The sequence below is a fragment of the Numida meleagris genome, chromosome 3, assembly GCF_002078875.1.
Source record: "Numida meleagris isolate 19003 breed g44 Domestic line chromosome 3, NumMel1.0, whole genome shotgun sequence".
Lineage (NCBI taxonomy): Eukaryota > Metazoa > Chordata > Aves > Galliformes > Numididae > Numida > Numida meleagris.
Window position 1 is genome coordinate 43492330 of NC_034411.1, and position 18594 is coordinate 43510923.

An 18594-nucleotide genomic window follows, 5' to 3' on the forward strand; every position below is an offset into this window, starting at 1 on the left:
GATGATCTTGGAGGTCACCAAGGTGATTCTATGATTCTACGTCAGTCATAGTGCCTAAGAAGTTTATGGTAGTGTATTAGTGTTTCAGAGGTAGACAGATGAAGTCATTGCACATGTTAGAGTCGTGGAAGAAACCTACATGGGAATGCTGTTTTAGTTTAGATGGTGAAAGTGACATATATCTGTCACAGGTACGGTATAATTTTGGAGCTCATTCTTGAGAAGATGGTTGTATTGTACCATTGCTTTTATAATTTGTTTTTTCACTGAGTCAATTTTTCAGTAGAATTTTCTGAGGTGAACCTGCTCCTTTCCTGTGAGTCCAGTCTGTTTACTTATTTTATTTGTTTTCCCCAAACAATCAAAACAGAGTCAGCTTTACAGTGAATTGATTTCAGCTATGAAATTGAGAAGTAGTTGTGTAAAGGTTTGGGTTGCCAGGCTGTTTCTTTGGGCAGAGGAAAAGGTTAGTGGAAAGGATGTATAGGTCAAGAATTGCTTGTATATATACTTGTAGTACAGAAATACTGAGCAGTGGTCTCTTGGTAGAAAATACTGAGGGCTTGAGTGATGAACTTGATTTTTGTTTTTTATGTTTCTTGCTGTTGAAGCAGTTACTGATTTAATTGTGATTTGAATGGCTGTCACTACCAAATTCCAAGCAACTGCAAAGGTTAACTTGGTACAGGAATTAAATGTTTCTGGATTATTTTCTTCTAATTTGTTGCAGTATGTGATAATTCTTGTTTGAAGGGTTTTTTTTTGGTTGGATCAGATGAAGGAGGTGTTTTTTTTTTTTTTTTCCTGTAGATCTCATACATGTTTAGAATTGTTTGGATGGTCAGAGATTTACAGAGAGAGGGTAATCCTCTAATGATGAAATATTTGGCCTTAGGAAATAGACGTCATTGCTTGGTCTGAGTTCTCTCTTGAACTAATTATGCTAATCAGATTATATCTAGAGCAATTATTCTCACCATGTACTTACACTGATTTTTGTTGTGTCTGTTTTAGACTTAAATTAAGAGATTTTATGACTAAAAGACTTTCATTTTTTTTGTCTACTCAGAAACACTGTTTCTCCTTATAAGTCTTCCACCACTGAATCACTTTCTTGCACGTGTCTGTTAGCTATATTAAAAACCAAACAGACCGTGATTTTGACATGTCTCAACCTTTCGGGTACATTAGGACATGGAGCTTTTAGTATCTTACTGAAAAGTAAATTTCCCAGATTTCTTACTGTTTCTCATCAGTTCACGTTTTGAACCTTTCCAGGTGGTCAATGTCTTCCATAAAGTGTGGACTGTGTAAGAGGGGGAGTGTTTGCGATATTGGATTCATTAACATGGTGTGCAATACGAAACCATGTCCCTCCTTTTCAAGACAGCATCACTTAAAACTTTTTGGCCTTGCTGCTCTTTATTTTTGTTTCCCTTCTTTACACTTTGGTTTTAGAGTGAAAAAAAAAAAACAAAGCAAAAATTTTCTGTTGCTCACTGGTTGATGAAGAAGCTTCATTCTGATCTCATGGGTGGAGACTGTATACCCACATAGCCAACACTTTTTAATAATGGTGATTTATGGCCATGTAAGCTAACCTGTTTTACCTGCCTTAAAATGGAATAGGTACATTCCTGTAGTCTGTAAGCAGGGAAAGCATTAAATGAGAGCAATGGAAGAGTTGTTAACTTTATGGGACAGTAACTTTGTAATCCAAGTATACAAGTATTAACTTGAAAAACGTTAGGTAAGCAGGGCATGGAATCTCAAATTGACCAGCAAGGATATAGAAAAAATGAAATGTGAAATAGCTGTGTATGTTAGTATTACTTGTTCTTTCCATTAAGTGAGATTGGCATCTCTGGTAAGCAGACAGCATGAGCATGTCATCATGCACTTTGATAGTCTGTTGTCCTGTGTGTGCATAGAGGAAGGATGAGTAACATTCCTTCTTGGAAGTTTTGTACAGCAGTAGTAAAACCTCAATTCAGCAATGTTCTTGATACCCTGTCCGTATATATTTTATCTATTAAAAATCTGCCATCTCCTTAATCTTCTAGAAAGTACAGAAAAGTCTGAGGATGAGTGAAAACTCATCTTTTTTCTTTGGAGATAGCTAGTTGATATAATGATTATGCTATACTCTGAAAACTGATGATTTTATGTTTCTGTGGGTGGAAGTGAATAAAGGTATTCATCTTAACCTCATATTGGCTGTTAGTGAAAATTTTCAGCATCAGGTTTACCTCTAAAACTTCTCTGTTGCCTTAAGACTTTGAACTCATTGTAAAGACAGAAGAGTAAAGCACCAGGCATTAGTATATCCAAAATATGAGCTTTCCATTTGTCATCCTATAGTGATTTAGCTAATTATGATGGTAATTCAGGTACTTTATCCTTCCAAGTATCTATAATTAGATGGAGCCTTAGACTACTTATCTTGTCTGTCAGATTTAGTCCACATGCTTAAGAGTATTTTTCATGATGAGCCATAGATATTAACTTATTTGTCTAAGTGGTCATTGGTGGATCAAGTGTATTGAAGAGGCAACATTGTACTATACACTATACAAACAATATAAAATTTCTATAGTGAAATAAATCCTGGCAACTAACTTTAAATTAGACTATAGCAAAATACTTTTTTTTCTACTGTTCTTTTTTTTTCCTCCCAGTATTTTATGAATGCATGTTAAATTGCATTCCTGCTTCATACAGCAAAAGGGAAGGCTGAAGCATGATTTTATTCCAATTGATTTGCTGCTATACTTTCCCCAAAGTGGTTGCTTCAGGTGATGATACTTGGTTACATATGTTACAGGGAGAAGACATGTTGCACATAAATGAACTTCTGTTCATAGCTGCCATAGACTTTTGTTCAAGGAGGACTTATGTCACAAATATCACTCAAGTACTTTGAAGAGATTACTAGGCATATGGATGAATGTTCCTTCCTTCAAAGTTCGTACCCAAGTTTTAGAAGAAAAATGCCACTAAGTTTTGGGTTGACCTTTCTTCAATGACAGTTAAAGACAGAAGCATTAAAGAAAAACTTTTCCTGGAGATTACTATATTGCTAAAAACTAGGAAATAAAATAAATGAATACTTAGACCATTTTCATAGTGCAAGAGGTCATCAGTAGTCTGAGAGGGATTTGTATTTCCTTAAGCTCCTAGGGAAAAATTGATGCATATGAGGACGATCGGGTCTCAGAGAAAATTAAAACTGTATCTGTAGAGTTTCAAAAGAATCTCATAAAGCTGACTAATTGATAAATAAAGCGGTGGATAAAATCAGTTTTGGTTGATCTATTTCTCAGAGACCAAGTTGCTTGGTACAAGATATAAGAACAAGGCTAAACTGCCTTTCTCTTTCAAATAGGATGCTACATCCATACTATCTCCTAGAATAACCCTGGGCATGTGCTAATCCTTTGAACTGAGCGTATGCCTTTTTTGGGGAGAGGGCAAGTTGACAGGGTCCGAACCATGCCAACTGTCCAAACAGTTTACCAGGAACTAATAAACTATTAGATTAGTAGCTTCTCTGTTATCTTAGGCCTAGCTTGAATTAGCTAGTGCAACTCAAGAAGAGTTGCTGGGAACATATTAGAAAAATCAGCCCTATTAGTGCTTAGCAACAGATACATAGTTCAGCCAAATAGAGCCAAGTGGGAAACATCATTAAGTCATTTTGGAAATCTGTAATTAGTTTGAATTTCAAACACTCTGTGTAGGTAACATCACCTTCTGAACAGACAGAGAGCAGAGATGCTCAGAAGGATAGAAGTCTGTAATCTGTATTTTTTAAAGTCAAGAAAGGCAAGAAAGGAAGAAATTTTTTAATTTATATCTATTTGTTGATCCAGTATGCGATGAGCTAACAATTCTACCATTGCACCCAAACGGGACAATGAACTGTTTGACTAGCACTATGTGAGGATGGTAAGAACCACTTCGCTTGACTTTGCTGGTAGAGAATGTGCTTGGATAACAGCACACTGAGTTTAATTACGTTTAATTATTTTAATCAGTTAGATAATTTGAGTGAAATGAGTGATTATCCATTATGGAGCAGAAGGAGACTACAGAATGTAATCTCTGTGTCTGCAAGAGATGATATTTTTTTTTCCTGTTGAATATTTAAAGCTCAGTAGAAAGCAGATTTTGAGAAATGTATAATGGATTATGAAACTGGTGCCAATTGAATTTTATTTGAAAGACTTACTGTCTTTGAGTATGAGGCTGAAAAGCTGAAAAATAGTTGTTTTGAGAGTAACATTTTTTCAATAGCAGTGTTGAGTTTCTGTTCTTCATAAATTCCATGAAGATGTTTAGGTCTATTGACCTGAATGTATGATATCTGAGGATGCACTTCTAATGTCTGAAGATTTTGTTGCTCTCTTGTAAGGAGGCTTTTTGTTTAGGTGTATGAAAGGTTAAAAAGGTCTGAATTCTTTGCGCTAGGTAGTGTACCTAAGTCAGTTCAGTCACAGAATTAACCCATGCTTCTGATAACACTATTAGGTCTTTATAAAGTCTGCCTTACTCATTATCTTTACACTTAAAACTTTTTGACACAGCTGCCAAAGAGGGAGATTTTTCAATCCACAAAACACTTGAAAAGTAGCTGATGTTTTATAATTATTTCTGTCATGAAGAAGACAATTTAGAGTTGACTATTTACTTTCTTCATGACAAAATACCAAAACAGTACCCAGTGAAACGACTTGGCTAGAGATTTGAAGCAACAGGACATCCATTTTCACACAACGCATGCCTAAATTGTGAATTCATTAGCGTAAGATATTTCAGATGTTAAAAATGTAAGTGCGTTCAAAAAGTGATTAGACACATTCCAAGGCAGAAATATTTCATCAAGAGCTGTTGCATACTATGATCCTGATGCAGCTTCCAGCTGAGAAGATTCATAAGTCTTTGATTGCTCTCAGGACATTCCAGAGTAAGCTTACCTCATGCATCTATAGTTTGTGCACTTTCTCCTTTTCATGTAGCATATTATCTTCATACTGGTTTTGTAAAGAGCTGTTGCTAGCCACTGTCATAGACAGTCAAGTCAAGTAGATGGACTTGTACCAGAGTAGGGCCAAGCTTCCTTTATCATGCTTCTGCTGCCTCTCCATGGGATTTCTATAATATCTGTTAGAATTACTAGTCAGGTTGACTTAGTAACACGTTAAAATATACTGAAAAAGAAATTGTTATTCATAACATTGTTTATGGAACTTTTTAGATAGGCTGCCAGAGGACTTTTCAGTTGTAACACTAACACATCCTTTAAAGAAAACACCTTACCCAGACTCATGTTGCTTGGCCGCAGTACTGAGCAAAATTACTTCATTCTCTTCTCCAAACTGCTGTATGCAAAGGTATCCCTAAGTGAAGACCGTGAGTAGTCTCTGACTTGCAGAAGAAAAGAGCACTTTTATCTTTATTTCACTGAGATCACCAACACTGAACAATGCTTATGTTTTTAATGCAAAAAATTGAATGTTTTGTGTGCTTATTTGATTTTTCAGCTAAGAAAGTTTGTTGATCCTCACTTCAAAATGCTATAGTTTCATTTGATTTGTCATTTACTTAGTGTGGCAAATGAAAGAGGAGATGATTCCATTGATCAGGAATAAGGACTAGGAAATTAGTAAGACAAACAATTGTAGCTGTGGGAGGAGAAATGTGTGTGTGTTTTTTTGAAAGCGTTACACTAACTGGTTTAACAGTGGTGTTAGGTTTTGGTGACTGATGAAGGAAAGAAGCAACAAGTTATTGTTGCAGTTGTACAAACTCAGATCAAGTGGGTTAGTTGTGTACAAGTAGAAGTGCCTTCGTTCAGTGCGCTAGGAGTATGTCAAGTAATAGAGGTGGTACTGGGGCCAGTCCTTTTTAATATCCTTATTGATAACCTGGACAAAGGGATTGAGTGCACTCTCAGTAAATTTGCAGGTGATAGCAAGTTGGGAGGAAGCGTCGATCTGCCTGGGGGTAGGATGGCCCCGTAGAGAGGTCTGGACAGGCTGGATTGCTGGGCTGAGGCCAGTGGGATGAAGTTGAACAAAGCCAAGTGCTGGGTCCTGCAGTTTGTCCACAACAACGGTTTTTGGGAGCTTCGTGGGCAGTGAGTTTAGATTTAGTGTAGAACATTTGTGGAGATCCATTAAAACAAATTTTAAAGTTAATAACTACACAGTGACCCATGTTTTCTGAATCAAAATTGCCACGAGCTGCACAGGGAATTCTGTTTAGAGCAGGAGATCAGTGGGTTTTCTTCGTCTTAAGTTTTTAAACAACAGGAATGTGCTCTTTGCCTTGTATTGGAAGTTTTGTCATTCGAACACTTGTAGACTTATCATCATGTATGTATTTCATGGTATATCATATAAATATAAATGTGCCTTAAGAACAATCTGCATTATCCCTATTGCCAGTTACTTTTCTTAGGCAAAATTTAGTTCTACAAATGCAAGCTTATATTTACAAGCATGTACTATTACCAGATTGCCTATTCCTAATGTTCTCTGGCCAAAAATGTTTTTACAGAACAATAACTGTTATCCTTCCTTGTGCCAACGTATTTCTTTTACTCAAAATGCTTTACTTGTGAGTAGTCAGAAGTGACAGTAAATGTCTGATATATATGAATGTTTGTGGAACCTACTGTACTAGCCAACTGTATACACCAAGTACAGTGAAAATGGCAGCATATAATCTAGCATGATATATAGTGTATCATCAGGCAATCAGGGCTTTCTGACTTGATGGCAAGCTTTATTTAACAATACTCTGGTGAGTTCTGCCTCTTCTTTCACCTCTTGGAAAAAAATTAAATTAGGGCTCTTGTCATTCTTGTGTTCCTGCCCTCTAGGCTTCATCTGTAATTCTCAAAGGGTTAAGAAAAAATGGTGCTTCATTAAGTGACAAGGACACGCATTTCCTTAAGCAGCCGAGGGGCAGCCCAGAAGGCCATCTGTATCCTGGGCTGTATCACAAGATAGGTGGGCAGCAGGGAAAGGGAGGTGATTGCTTCTACTCTGTCCTCATGAGGTCCCATCTGGAATACTGTGTCCACGCCTGGGGTTCCCAGAACAAGAAAGATGTGGAGCTGTTGTAGTGGGTCCAGAGTAGAGCTGTGAAGATGATCAGAGGGCTGGAGCACCTCCCTTCTGAAGAAAGGCTGAGGGAGCTGGGCTTGTTTAGCTTGGAGAAGGCTTCAGGGAGACCTCATTGTAGCCTTAAGGTACTTGAGAGGAACTTGTAAGCAGGAGGGAGACTGACTTTTTATGTGGTTTGATAGTGTTAGGAGGAGGGGAAATGGTTTTAAAGTAAAAGTGGGGAGATTTAGGTTAGATGTTTGGCTGAATTTTTTTACTCGGAGGATGGTGAGACACTGGAACAGGTTGCCCTGAGAAACTGTGGGTTGCCCCATCCCTGGAGGCATTCAAGGCTGGGTTAGATGGGGCCCTGGGCAGCCTGATCTGGTGGGTGGCAGCCCTGCCTTTAACAAGGATGTTGGAACTGGATGATCTTTAAGGTCCCTTCCAGCCCAAGATGTTCTGTGATTCTGTAGTAAGGATAATCCAGTAAAAAGAGAGAGCAGAATTCTCTTCATTTTTACTAGGGCTCTTCAGAACTTTTTTCCCTTTCCTTTCCTTTTTTTTTTTTTTTTTTTTCTTTTCATCAGATGTCACTTTGCTGTTTGAAAATATTTTAGATCATGTCCTGAATCCAAACTTGGAAGAGGAATCAGTGAGAACTGACTTGGGTAACTCATGTGTTTCCTTGAGGAAACAGATGTAGAATCTGGAGAATAGCACTGAATTTCAGTTCTGACTCCCCAGTAATCCTCTTGTCATATCTCAACCTTACCTCTGCCTTGAAAATACCTCTGATTATTCACAAGAGAGATCGTATTTCATAATGTTCTTTCATTTGACATCTTTAATCTTGTCAAATTTTCCTTTTAGTGGTTGCACAAAATATATGTTCATTTCTAAATACTGGCTCTGTATAGGCTGGAATAAATCACATTGTTCCAGTCTATTTCATAAATTCTACTACAAAAGACTGGGCTTGTCCAAGACCAGAATTTATTTTTCCAGAGAAAAGCGATCTCAAACTCCTTTAGGTAAGTTGAAATACCGTGGGAGAATGCACATTGAACAATGATGCTTTTCTTCAAGTTGTTGGTACAGAGATATTGTTTTGGTTCAAAACACATCTGAAGGTGAAGTCTGTAGTTTTGGTCAGCAAGATACTGTATAAGAAGAATAGCTGAATTCAAGAAATGGACATTGCCTAAGTGTTTACTCCTGGCTGACATACTGAATCTATGCCTGAAGAGCTCTCCTATCGTGTTTGTAAATCCTTACCTGATTCAGAATCTTCTAAACATTCTGCTACTAGGTTTAACATTTACTAGAAAAATTACTGCTCTGAAGATGAAACTCTTGCTTCAAAGGCACTGTGGCATAATACATAAACTGAGCTACTTTGTCAGTAGTGAAGCTTAAAAAACAACTTACACGCTTATCTCAGTCAGGCTTTTTGTAAACATACTTGGCTACATTCCCAGTAAAGATAAGAATATCCAAGTGGTTTTATCAAATGGTGTCTTTAAAGACTCCCTGATGTAATGAACCTTGAGCCCTTTGGGGTTACATAGGATAGAAATGGACAAAAAATGAGGCAGTAGATGCGCTTAGGCTAGGAAAAGGGAAAATGGCCTGTATATGGTATATTGTTGACTGTTGTTTTTCAGAGCATCACCCCTTTCAGTTAACATCTCATACATTCTAATGAATGCAGAATATTGTTATTTTTCATCTTCTCATGGATTTTTATTTCCAACAGTTGGTAGATTGATCAAGTAGTGCACTACACTGGATTTTTTTGGTGTTCAGCAACAACATAATTTCCAGAACATAGCCAGTTCTATGTGCAATTCAAGTAATAAGTATCATTTGAATTAATATTAGCCATTAAATTAAATGGAAAGCCAAAAGTTTCTAAAAGAAATATGTACTTGTTTTAAGGTAACAGGAAATCCTTTTGTATGTCAAATTAAAGGATACACTTATTAAATGAGACAATGAACAAGAAATAACTGTAGTGATTGACAATATGTTAAAATGAAACTGAAGCATTTAATCAGTTTGGTTTTTTTTGCTTGTTTTGAGAATTACAAAAGATGCTGTGTAGAAGAACACAGAGTTCTGTCATTAAAATGATTCTTCTTGAGTATTTGTTGTGCTGTGTTTTCTTTGGATCACATTATGTCAGTATGGTTATGACTAGCATTGACTAGGTGATAGCATAAATTGAAAGATCATTCTTCGTAATCATAAGATTCTAAACAACCTCTCAATATGTTGCTAGCATGAATGTGTCTTTGGGGACAGAACCCAGCCTGTACCATATGGCTGACTGCCAAGTCTTTCCACTGGAAAGCGAGCAATTATTTTCTTCTTTCTTCAGCACAGTAGGGTGCATCCACTTCTTTGCAAGCATTCAGACATTATTTTACTGTAATCTTTTGCATTAGATATTCACAGGAATACATTTCCTCTAGCCACATAAATCATATTTCTCCTAAGATAAAGCTGAAATATAATAGACTCATTTAATTTTGAAGCTGTATTTATAAAAACTGTAATCTCTAGCGATGATTTTCTTTTTTTTAAATGGACACACTTACCCTGTCACTGCTATGGTAGGTGTCCATTTCCATTGCTATAGTATGATAGGCAAGCAAGTATAAGTAAATTAGGGAACCATTTTGTGTTTTTTCCACTATACCTGGAGTTGTCATGGTAAAAGAAAACAGTAAAGATAACAATACAATGTAAATAAGTAATTAGAATAATAAAATCATTGTGCTATCAAAGCACTTTTCTCTCTGTGCTTGTTTTCTTCTTGATGTTAGACTAAATCTAAATCTTAATTCCCTCTCTCCTTTGACAGTCCTTAAGAATATTCTCATCTGTAGTGTCAGTCCTAAACCATTTAAATGTAGGAGGGACCAAGAGAATCCACTCAGTGGTATGTCTTCATAGAATCACAGAATGGTTTGGGTTGGACCTTGCAGATCATCTTGTTTTGGTTCCTGCCATGGATTGAGATGCCACCAGACGGATCTGTTTTCATCTTGAACCTTAAGGCAGAGTTTCAAAATTTGAAGATAATAGCCTGAATGCTTACATAAGCCTCTCTTTATATGCTATACTGTTATCAAAAAGATATTAAAAAATCTTATTCTTTCCAATAATGTACTAGAGGAAACTGTTTAATAGAAATCAGTGTAGATCATCACACCCTCTAAATGGAGAAATCTATTGAATCTAGACATTTCTGCAACTGCCACATTTTGCTAATGGGGATTTGTCTCTTTGTCTCTCCTGCCTGAAGGTGGCCAAAAATGGATTTTTTAATACAGCATGGAGCTATTATATATAAAGGAGTTGTTATGCTTAAAAAAAAAGAAATCAATTTAGCATAGATAAGCTATTTTCAGAATTTCAGATTCTTTTAGTAGACAGAAGTTTGTCTTGAATAGCCCAGACATTAAGAAACTGAAATATTAGTGAGTCTTGTCAGCTTAAGAAGTAGTCAAAGCCAGCTCTTGGTTCCCAGAAAACAACACTATCACTGGACTTGATGATTCCGAACTCCTTTTCCAACCAATGGTTCTGTGATCTAAGCCTGCACTGCAGGCTCTCAGGTTCCATCCCTGGGTGTGTGCATCCATCTTTTCCCTTGCATTTGTTGTGCCTATGTAATTGTAGATTGCTTTGAAAGTTCACTGAGTTACACAGATGAAAGCACTCTTGCAAAAGAAAAGAAAAGAAAAAAAAAAAGTGTTCAGTCTGTGGCCTTGAACCCTTAGCCAGCCCTATGATAATACTGGAGCTGGTGCTAGCTGAAGACAGGAAGCTGAAGCCATCAGGAGGCAGTGGGGAGAGCACAGCTGTGGCTATTCAAGATTAAACTGGTTTCTTCTGGTGTGGACCTGTGTGCTGGAATTCTTCTCTAGACTGTTTTGGTTTTTCGGGAAGAAATAGTTTCAGATCCTGTAATTGAGAGATTGCATCAGTTGTAACTGATTCCATAATAGGCATATGTTGATGAAACACTGGGTAGGATTTGAGTAATGGTTCCATCAAAAAGAAAAAAAAAAAAAAAAAAAGACAAGCAATTCTTTAAAATGTGGAAACCCACTGATTTTGCAGTAATATTCAACCCTCTTTGAATCACTTGCCATGTGGATGTCAAAGTGAGAACTTTCCAAAAATGGGATGTTACACTGAATGAGTAAAATAAACTCAGAGCAGTCAAGGTGCTTAAAGGAGTTAAACCTTGCAAAAATGCAGATTGTACTAATAAAAATTGCAGATAGAGAAATGGTGTATGTCTGAATAAATCAGCACATACAGGAATGGATATATAATAGTTTGGAGTGAAAGCTTAATTTTCTATGTGTTATCTATCTCTTTTTATACCTAACCCATTTTGTCACATTTTGAAGGTGACAGGAATTTGCATATTTTTCAAGTAAATTGGAACGCTAGCAGATACCACTCTACTGAGTTAAGATGTTGCTGTAGCTAGAAGAGAGACAATGGAAAGACCAGAAATTACAAATCATGCAATTCCTCAGTGACTCCTCTGTAGGCTAATAATTCAAGATGGTGAAGAGAACAGCACATAAAATGTTTCTCAGGTATCAAATAAGCTAGTCTGGAACAATATTTAAAACCACTGACACATGCATGCTAGGCACATTTGGCTGACCTTTTGTTTGTTTTCTGGGAACATCACCTCTAAGAATAAGTGTAAGATTTCTGTGGGGATTATTTGTAATGAAATTTTGTTGTTCCTTATTGCATATCATACTATTAATTCTACATACATATTTAAAGAAAAGTAAGTGTAGCAAAACCGACAGACTTCTGCCTCTCAGCTGTCTGGTAGACTGCCTACCTTGAAGTCATTTGTACAGAATTCAGACTCAGAGTGCATCAAGTGACTTGGAAGTTACGCTGGAGATTCGATTGCTGTTTATAGACGTTTTCTCACATTTCTTGTACGCTTTTGTTTCATTGGGCATTATTTTTTTTTAATATGTGCTAATTCTTGAATGTATGTCCATAACCTCTGCACTTTTAGGTTATTTAGAATCCCGCAGCTTTATCTGCAATATTAATGTATTTTTAGTATATTCAGTGTCATCTAATGAACGTATAAATACTTCATTTTGCTAGGATTTTAATAATGCTATCTGTTCAATTTATGAAAAGTGGCAAAGTATACTGAAGTAATTGAATTTTTTCCCTGACAGCTGTATTTTGGAAGCATAAGATTTAAATTTCCAGCTTTTCTTTAACAGTGACAGTGAACAATATTTACTAATAAAAATATGTATTCTAATGCAAATCTTACTTTCTGTAAGTAAAATTATGTTGCTCAATCAGCAATATTCAATATTACTTTTTTAAGTAAAACTTGTTTACTACCATGGTAGAGAGTAAATTTATCCTATAGAGGCTGGTAAAGTTGATGACAACTAGTAGTATCTTTGTCCAAGCTTTTTACTCATTCCATCATTTTTGTCCCTGTCTTCTGTCTTCTCCTCTTTTACAACTCTGTCTTGAAGCTCTCTTCTTTGGCTCTTTTTTCCATTTTCAATCTTCCTTTATTTGATTATTTTAATGCTAGTCCTTTCGAGCCACTAGCTTGTTGTATAGTTATTAGGCTGTTCTCTTTGGTGTAGTTTTGTAAGCCAATCTCTCTCTTGCAATTAGGTATCAAAACAAATAACCAAGACTTTTAATTCTTGAATGTAGCAGGAATATTGCCTATGGAAGTCAGATGATCTGTATGTATGCCTACATGGGTGTGAGACCCAAACAGATTAACTGAAGCAGCTCTGGTGTTCCTCAGCTAGGTAAATGCAGAATATGAAGAAAGGGTCTCTGGAGCAGTTCCATCACTGAGTTGTTTTTCCAATTTCCTGTTCTAGGTAGTTGAGTAGTACTTGTTTATGTAAGAATTTCATGTCAGTGCTGACAGAAGGCCTGATGAAGAATGTTGGGAAGAATTATGTTGTAAGTGACAAAATATGACTATTTCAAAACTATTTTGAACACATGGGGAGAAGGGACTTAGATTATGAATTACCCTTTTCATACTTGTGGGAATAGATTTCTCACTTGGTTGCCTGCTCTCAGTGTGTGATCATTAGTAGTTCTCTTAGATTGATAATTTGGGAGATACAGCTCCTTATCCCAGCAGGTGGGAACTTCAACCATGCTGAAGAGGTACAGTTGGCTCTGGTTCCCTTTATTCCCCTGACAGAAGCGATACTTTCACTCTGTGTTACTGCTGTGTTAGATATAGTTTATTAGCTTCCCAGCTGATTTCTTTATATATTCACTGAGTTCTTATTAGTATCTCAATTAATTTACCAACTGCATTATATTTTGTTAGTTAAATAAAAAAGCACGTGAATGTAATTTTTTGTTGCATGAACACATCTCGTTCTTCATTCACACAAAACTTGTGCATCTGTATTTGTAGTATTTTGAATGTTTCTACATTTTCTTCCTCATTTTTCTTGATTTCTGAGTGTGAAGTGGTCTGCAAGTAATGAATTTCTTCTGAAACTGCCAGTGGGATCAGTTCTGTCTGTGGTTATGTATCTGAGGTAAGTTTGCCTTGTAACCTCTGAAAATGGTGTGGTCTCTGTCACTGTATCTCTCTCATGTTCCCTTGCTTATGGCTGAATGTTTCAGTCGGCTCCTTACGATGGAGCATCCACCCATGCCTGACAGTGCAGCTAGACCTCTGTTTGAAGCCTGTGCCAAAGTTTCTGTGCTTAAAGTTGGTATGCAGTAGTTTCACTGACCTAGCTGGAGCATGAGAACATGCTGGCAGATTCAGATATGAGAAAGTCATCATTCCACCCTGGACTGGGTTCAGCCTGTGAGTGAATGAAAGGACTGAGTAATTTGAATGGTGATGTGCCAAGATATTTAATGAACATAACTCCAGATGAGTGTGGGCTTAGGTTAGGTGCCACAAGTTTACAATGTGTTGTGGTGCTCAAGTACCTGATGTTGGCTGTCACGGTGTGTCTTTGAGGTGTATGCAAAGATGTATGCAAGACTGAATGGAGGTTTATAAAAAGCCTTTTAAATGGAAAGTTCTTGTTTTCGACTAGAAACAACTGGTATGTTTACCATTTTTACATATTTATATTGCTTTGTCGTAATCTTGCTGTCCAATATTAGAACCTTCATCAGTAATCTCAGGCATTACACAAAAGTTTCATTGCATATAGCTTGATCTAAATGCTTTGCATTATTATGCTATAAGGTCACAAGAAACTGAATCCTTGCAGTTTACTGGATTGTCATTGTTGCTTGAGCTGTGGTAAATCTTTACGCCTACTCACAGCTGGATTACTTAACTATTTTGCTTTCATTGAGATGCTAGTGTGAGAATACTGAACTCCACAAATGTCTCGGAGTTATCTTTATTTTTAATTTTTTTGTACAGCAGCCAAGAAGATAAATTTCATTATTACTTTGAGTTTTTCTTGGATAATTCCTGTCATTATCTGTCATTGTAAGTCTGTTCATAGTAAAACTATGTAGTTTAGAGATTCAGATGCTACTGTCATTATCTTTCACAGAGAGCTATGTATGATTCAGTACATTTTGTTCCTTTACACTCACTGTAGTTATAATTATTTTTTGTTCTAACAATCTCCTCCTTGCAAGCAAAATGTTTCACTCACGATGGGGATACTGATAAGTAGCAAATAGTTCAGTCTTCTCTTAGTTCCTCTCTGTTTACTGTGTTAGCTGAATATGTCAATTTTCGAAGACTCCAAAATCCTGAATTACCTGCACATAATTATTCTGTAACACTCATCACACAGTCACTGAGAGCTTGATTATGTTTACAAATAAATCAACTGAAATTCCTGAAGGCAAAGGGGCTTAATTTGTAAATTTTATGCTGTCACTTTTTTGTCACTATTATTCAGATTAATTTGAACATTTTCTCAGTTTCTCAGTTTTCAGTCTCCAGGGTAAAATAAATAAAATGCATCTCTAATACAAATGTACGTATATTGATGTTACAGTAGGGTGTCTTCAGAGGGACTGAAATGATTCCCTGATGTAAAAATGTTTCACCGGATCACTGCTCCCTCCCATGTGGTAACCTATCATCTCAAACGCTAATGATCCCTTTACCCTTGTTGACGTTAGCAAACTTTTCCTCTGGGGCATTTTCTTTTGTTTCCTTTGTCAACTGGTTGAAAGAGAGGAAAAGTGCTCAGTCTTGATTTTTCTGCAGATGTTGAGGATTTTACTGCAAAGTTCAGTGACACTACATTTGTTTTCAATGTATTCTGAGTGAAAGAAGAAAACGAGGTAGGCAGGAGTTGCTTGTTTGACCTTAGTCTCTATATAGCAGATAAGCACTTGAATCTGAAAATTCATTTTTTCCTAACAACAATAAAATCAAACAACATCAACAACCCTCCCCCCCCCCCCCCCCCTTCCTTCCCTCCCATTCCTGAGCAGAAAGAGATGAGATTACAGAAAGTAAAAATATGGGGATTAGAACAAAATAGAATTAAGGGGAAAAACATATAGCCACAGTAAAAACAAACTGGTGTCTGGCTAGTTTTTTTTCCTCAAGGCTTATATAAAGTGCTTGCTGTTAACAAATGAAAAATCACTACGTTCTCTTTCTGTTACTGAACTGCATGCAGTATTTCTTGCTCCAGAAGCTGTGAACCTATAGAAATTTCTTGGCTCATTTGGACTCTTAGCCTTTGAAGCATCATTCCATGCCAGGGATGGGAACTTCACAGCACTAAGCTGTGTGTGCTTTTTGATCCCAGCCCTTGCCACTTTTGGCTGTGAATGGAGGATGTATGTATTTGATGTTGGGGAAGGAGAAGGACTCACCTTTGCTTAAAATCCTGCAGATGGCTTATCAGTCATGAGATTGTATTTATGGACTGCTTATGAACCAGCCAAACCAAGAAGTGCAGCAGTTTCCAGAGAGTATGCATGATAATTCACATTTTTAAAATTTCCAACTGACTTGCAATCAATCCAGTGTGGTATTCTCAGGTTGCTGGTGCTTTGTAGGAACAGCTTCAAGTAGTGTTCTCTTTTACTGAATCTCTTAATTCAGGATTACTATAACTATACATAACAGGAATGCTGAGACATTAGATACATAGAAGTATTGATGGTTTCCAATGCATGCTGGAGCATTTCTGTTGATTTCAGTGAGGTTGCTTAAGGTGTATTCTGAATAGCACTGAAGCCAAGAGCAAGGTAATTTTTTCCATCTCATTGAAAACATCTGCTGAATACAGTGAAGCCTCAGGCTTTTCGCAATATGTTTGAAACATTCAAAAGCGAAGGAACAACTCTACTTAGAAGAGCAGCTTAATAGTGTTAAATGCTATTTCTGAGATACAGCAATAGCAGTAAACTTCAAGGATGCCTTATACATGACAACCAGGAGGATTCTATGGGGCCAAAAAGTAGGAAAAATTTGAGTTTGATTTAACGAGAGTGATACAGAAATTTTGTTACTGTTGGGTCTGAGACTTCCATTGTGTGTTTGCAAGACCTTTAATCAATTTTAAAGAAGACTGCCTACAGCAGGTAGTGTGGCAAATGCCAAGCAGAATTGATTATTAGGCAAGAAAAGGGGTAGATACAGCCAAGAAAGTGTACCTATAAAGTGATAAGCTTGAAAAAACCTTCTAAATTGCTATACTTGCTCTTCAGCCCATTGTCTAGTGTCTGTGTTCTGGTAATAAACAATGACTGCAGCTCATTGACTGGTAAGATAGATGAGCTAACCAGTTTAACAATCTCTGCATTCAACAGTCATGTTGAATGGGATCTTAAGTCATAGCCTAATTACCATAAAACACAGTTGTGGACTGTCTTGGTGAAGGACTTCAGAGCTAGAAATTACTAAGTTTCCTTTGCGTGGTCAGAGACCAGGTTCCAGCATGATTTCTCCTAAGGAGTCTTCAACCCAAGAGACTTACGCAGAATTTTATGAAGCTGTTTTAGCTAATGTGGGAAGACCTCATTTCACAAGTTCAGACGTACATCTATCATCCAGTCATTTAAACGGGGAAAAGGAAGTATGTTATCTAGATAACAGTTTTTCTGCTCATCGTTTTGCAGAATTACACTACTTAGATTAGCTTAAATTGTCTCATCAAGTACATAGGTGAGAATTTCTTGTCCATGAATACAGAAAGTGCAGAGCCACTACCAGTATACTTTATGCGGCTTATCATTTTCAAATATGAGAAAAGTTTGAATCTTCCATATGCCTTTCTGTTCTCACAAGGGCTGCTGGTATATTCAGAAGACAATTCTTTGGTAATGTGCTGGCCAGATCAGGCTGTGCAGCAAAATTGATAGAATCATAGAACATTCCAAGCTAGAAAGAACTCATAAGGAGCATTGAGTCCCACTCCTGATCCCACACAGGAACATTCAAAAATCAGACTTGTATGCCTTGAGAGCAGTGTCCAAACATTTCTTGAACACTGACAAGCTCAGTGCCATGACCACTTCCCTGGGGAGCCTGTTCCTGTGTCCGCCTTCTTGATGAAGAACCTTTTCCTGATATCCACCCTGCCGCTCCCCTGACACAGCTCCATGCCATTCCCTTGGGCCCTGTCGCTGACACCAGAGATCAGTTCTCAGCATTGTGCCTCTGCCCCTCTCATTAGGAGCTGCAGCTGCCCTGAGGCCTGCCCTCAGCCTTCTCTGCTCTGTGCTGAGGAAACCCAGGGACCACAGCCACCCCTCATGCTTCTTCCACTCTAGACACTTCACCATCTTTGTTGCCCTCCTTTGGACACTGTCTAATAGCTTTATGTACTTTTTTGTCTTTTTGTACCTAAAACTGCATGTAGTACTCAAGGTGAGGCCATACCAGTGCAGTGTGGAGCAGGAGAATCACTTTCCTCAAACAGCTGGCAGTTCTGTGCATGATGCACCCCAGGATATGGTTAACCTTTCTGGCTTCCTGAGCACACTGTTGATTCATGCTCAAATTTCTGTCAACCAAATTGTTACAAGTACTTCATCAGTTCCTTGATGGCTAAGGTCATAGAAAGCATTGAGCTTCCAGACATTTTGTTGTCTCTGATGAATTCAAACATACTGTCTTCTAGCTCTTACTTTGTGTAATGCCTTGTTTGACTGTATGCAGAAGAGTGTAGAACATGTGACAGAAAATAAGTTTTTGTCCTTATCATTTTGCAGTGAAGTCTTGGTTCATGACCTTTTAATTTCTGATCCATGTTAGCTTGTTGTTTTTAAAAAGATGAACTGTGCAACCTTTTGGGCTGTTTTTTGAGAACTTTTTAAAATGTTGATCTCTTCGTTGATGTCAAGAAGCTTGAATACATGTTTTATGTGCTTCAAGGAAAGAAGCCTCATGAGCTACCAGGCATCAATATTAATGAATATTTACTTTCAAAGTCAAAGTTTTTGTCTAAACAAACTGTCT

The 18594-nt window shown here is 37.2% G+C and overlaps 1 protein-coding gene across 16 annotated transcripts in view; it reads left to right on the forward strand.

The window, feature by feature from the left end:
- Nucleotides 1-18594, forward strand: part of PDE10A (phosphodiesterase 10A) — a 361041-nt gene that overhangs the window by 268609 nt on the left and 73838 nt on the right. Inside the window, exon 1 of one of the 16 annotated variants that reach the window (XM_021391105.1) lies at nucleotides 13637-13720. The exons of the other annotated variants lie outside the window; for them this stretch is intronic. The gene's annotated coding sequence lies outside the window, so the exon portion shown is untranslated. Of the gene's footprint in view, nucleotides 1-13636; nucleotides 13721-18594 lie in introns of those variants that run through there. 16 annotated transcript variants of the gene reach the window in all.